Here is a 4,685-nt window from a genome sequence, read left to right on the forward strand (position 1 = left end):
AGAATGTTCACTATCACCACTCCTGCTCAATATAGAAATAAAAACATTAGCCAGAGCAATCAGGCTAGAGAGAGAAATAAAAGAGATATGTATAGGAAAAGAAGTCAAACTATCATTACTTGCAGATGACACAATCCTCTATACAGAAAATCCAAACAATTCCGCCAAAAGACTCCTAGAATTAATAACCAAATTCACCACTCCTGCTCAATATAGAAATAAAAACATTAGCCAGAGCAATCAGGCTAGAGAGAGAGAAATAAAAGAGATATGTGTAGGAAAAGAAGTCAAACTATCATTACTTGCAGATGACACAATACTCTATACAGAAAATCCAAACAATTCCGCCAAAAGACTCCTAGAATTAATAACCAAATTCAGCAATGTAGCATGGTACAAAATCAACACACAAAAATCAATAGCGTTTCTGTACACCAATAAAGAACTCACCAAGGAAGAAATTTGGAAAACAATGTTATTCACAATAGCATCCAGAAAAATTAAATTCAGTGGACCCTTGACTTACAAACTCTATTGGTTCCCCAGGGCTGGTAGTAACTCAAATAGGTTGTAAGTCAATACAGCTGAGATCTGGATGTTTCCCTGAGTACACATTATAGATAACAAGAGGCAGATGATCTTCCATTAACCTAATTACCCCAAGTTGTTCATATGTCAGGCCAGTTGTAACTTGAAAGTCCACTGTATTATGAAAAAGTAGATTAAAGGGGATATCAAAAATGGAAAGATATCTCCTGCTTCTATTTAGGCAGAACCAATACAGTTAAAATAGCCATACTTCCAAACCTGATAGATTTAATGCAGTCACAATCAACATATCAACATCATTCCTCACAGAACTAGAAAAGAACCCTAAAATTCACATGAAACCAGAAAGAACCTATAATAACAAAAGTAATCCTAGGCAACAAAAGCAAGGGAGGAAGTGTCACAATCCTTGACTTCAAAGCTATAGTGATAAAAACAGCATGGTATTTGGAAAAGAAAAACAAAACAAGCCAGGCATGGTGGCACACACCTGTAATCCCAGTAATTGGGAGGCTGAGGCAGGAGGATTGCTGTGAGTTTGAGACCAGACTGGGCTACATAGTGATTCCAGGTTAGTCTCAACTACATAGTGAGACCCTGTCTCAAAAAACCAAAAAGACCAAAACAATAACAACAACCAAATAAAAAAGCAAAACAAAAACCAGAAATGTGGATCAATGGAACAGAACAGAGGATGAAGAAACAACCCCAGACACATTCAGCTGTCTTATCTTTGACTAAGGGGCCAAAAATATTGGCACTGGAGGAAAGATAGCCTTGTTAGCAAATGCTGTTGGGAAATTTGGCTATATATCTCTGCAGAAAGTTGAATTTAGACTCATATATTTTATCATGTACTAAACTAAAATAAAGAAGCAAAGCTATACATGTTAAAACAGAAACACTTAGCTGGGCATGGTGGCGCATGCCAATAATCCCAGCATTCAGGAGGCTGAGGCAGAAGGAACACCTTGAGTTGGAGGCCTGCTTGGGTGACATAGTGAGTTCAAGGCCAGCCTGAACTACAAAGTGAGACCCTGCCTGAAACACAACACAACACAACAAAAAATCCAAACAGAAACACTTAACCTAGGGCATGGGATTTAGCTCAGAAGTTCCGCTGCCTGCCTGGCAAGCACAAGGTCCCGAGTTTGATCTCCCGTACCAAAAAAAAAAAAAAAGAAACACTTAACCAGATGGAAGATAAAATAGGTGAAACTCTTGAAGACAAAGGCATAAGACCAAAGCCCACATGCACAAGAAATACAATATCAAGAATCAACAAATGGGATTATATCAAATGAAAAAGCTTCTGTGCAGCAAATCAACTGAGTAGAGAGGCAACTGAGAGAATGAGATAAAATTTTTACCTGCTACATCTCAGACAGAGGACCAATATCTAGAATATATAAAGAACTCAAAAAATTGCCAGGTGTGGTGTGCATACCTATAATCTTAGCATTCAAGAGGCTGAAGAGGATCACCATGAGTTCCAGGCCAACCTGGACTACACAGTGAATTCAAGGCCAGCCTAAAGTACATAGTGAGACCCTGTCTTAAAAGACAAAACAAAAAGAATTAGACCCTCCAAAATAAAAGACTCAATAAAAAAATGGGCAACTGAAATGAATAAACCCTTCTTAAGAAGTACAAATAGCCAGTAAATAAATGAAAAAATGTTCAGCATAATGTTCGGCCATTAGAGTAATGCAAATGAAACCAACACTGAGATTCCATTTTCCCCAGGAAGAATGGCCATTATTAAAAATCCAATGAAAGCCGGGCATGGTGGCACACACCTGTAATTCCAGCACCTGAGAGGCTGAGGCAGGAGGATCTCTGTGAGTTCAAGACCAGCCTGGGCTACATAGTGAGTTCCAGGTCAGTCTCAACTACATAGTGAGACCCTGTCTCAAAAAACAAAAGAACAAAGCAAAACAAAAAACAAACAAACAAACAAACAAAAAACCCAAAGAAATAAAATGATAACAAATACTGGTGAAGCTGCGGGGGGTGGGGAAGGAACACTTCTACATTGGTGATGGGAATGTAAACTAGTTTTATCGAACTAAATCATTCTAAAGTTCTTCAAAAAACTAAAGCTAGAAATTCCATTTGACTCAGCTATTTCCCTTCTAGATATCTTCCTGAAACAGTTAAAGACATCATACTTCAATGATACAGGCATACACACATTCATATAACACAAGTCGTAATAGGTAAGTCTTGGAAGCAGCCTATGTCCACCAAAAGACGAATGGATCAAGAAGATGTGGTATTTACAATCATGCAGTCCTACTCTGCTATAAAGAAGGATAAATTTGAGTCATTTGTGGGCAAATGGATCCACCTTGAGACCATAATGCTAAGTGAAATAAATCAGTACGCAAGCTGAAATATCACATGGTTTCTTCTTATATGAGAAACCCAAATTATAACTAAGAGCAAAATAAAGAGAGATAATAAATAGGAAGTAGGGAACTGAACCTTTCTCAAATTGGAAGGGAATCAGTAGATGGAAGGAAAAAGGAGGGATGGGAGGAAAGTAAAGGAATTAAGTAAAAGGAATTAAGATGTGTTATGTACACATAACAACTTCCCACAATGAATATAACCGTTGTGTACTGCAAACGTGTACTGTGTATCAGTAATAAACAGCAACAACAACATATATATAAATCTGGGCCATGCTGGGCAAGTTGGTGCAAGCCTTGTAATCCCAGCTGCTTTAATGATGAGGCAGGAAGATCACCAGTTTGAGGCCAGCCATGGCATTTTAGCAAGATCCTTTCTGTCTCAGAAACAAAAACAAAAATAGGGCTGAGGATATAGCTCAGTGGTACAGAGCCTTGGGATCAGATCCCATGGGAAGGTGGGGGCAGTCAACCAGCCAAAGGAGAAATCCCAATGAAAACTAGGAAGTAATTTAAAATAAATCACAATAAAATAATGACATACCTTGTTTGGGTGGAGCATACTGGGGATTGAACTATATCTCCAGGTCTGTTTTTTTGAGACAGGATCTCCTTGAATTGTTAAATTCCTTCCTCTTCTGCTTCCTCTTTCCTCCTACCTCTTCTTTCTCAGTGACAGAGATCAAGCCCAGAACCCCCGGCAAGCTTGGGCAAGCGCTCTGCCAGTACATTCTACATTCTAAAGTGAGGAGTTTACAATCTTAAGGGCTGGAATTTATAGCTTTAAGTAAGAATGCCTAAGTGTGTATCTCAAGAAGTTGGAAAAAAAAACCCACAGACTTGAGAAAGCATAAAAAGGGGAGGAGTAAACAGGAAAAAAAAATGAAAAAAGTGTACAGTAACTGAAAATGATAAAATACTGCTGGAATTTATAGCTTTAAGTAAGAATGCCTAAGTGTGTATCTCAAGAAGTTGGAAAAAAAAAACCCACAGACTTGAGAAAGCATAAAAAGGGGAGGAGTAAACAGGAAAAAAAAAATGAAAAAAGTGTACAGTAACTGAAAATGATAAAATATCCCTAGCAAGAGTGATCACACGCACAAAAAGTAATACATAAAAAGGAAGGAGTCATCTCTATTAGACTCTGGCAAAGGAATATCACTGTGAATCCCACAGCCATTACAATGTTGAAGAGAAAATGTTTTGGACAATTTAATGACAATTAATTAGACTCTCTAGATAAAATAGGAAGTTTTTAGAATTGAATTTACAAAAATTGATGCCAAAGGCAAACATCAAAATTTTAGCTGAATAATCTAAGTCTACCAAAGAGACTGAATAATGATTTAAACGGTGCATGGAATACATTTCCCGATTCTGATGGCTTCATCAGCAAATTCTTAGTAACATTTCAGCCCAAAATATCACCAATATTATACAATGTCTTTCAAAAAATAGAAAAGATGAATACTTACCGATTCGATTTATGAGTCCAGTGAAATATGATTGTAGGGTGGGGATTTAGCTTAGGGGTGCCGCTCCTGCCTGGAAAGTCCAAGGTCCTGAGTTCAAACCTCAGTACCAAAAAAGAAAAAAAAAAGAAAAAGAAAAAAGAAATATGATTACCAAACCTGAGGTCAGTACAAGAAAGAAAAACTACAGACCCCTTTCCTTCCTCCTTCTTTCCCCCCTGCCTTCCTTCTCTCTTCCCCTTTTCCCTGC

Source organism: Fukomys damarensis, unplaced genomic scaffold (assembly GCF_012274545.1).
Source record: "Fukomys damarensis isolate Sample0158 unplaced genomic scaffold, DMR_v1.0_HiC HiC_scaffold_2, whole genome shotgun sequence".
In the NCBI taxonomy this organism is placed as follows: Eukaryota; Metazoa; Chordata; class Mammalia; order Rodentia; family Bathyergidae; genus Fukomys; species Fukomys damarensis.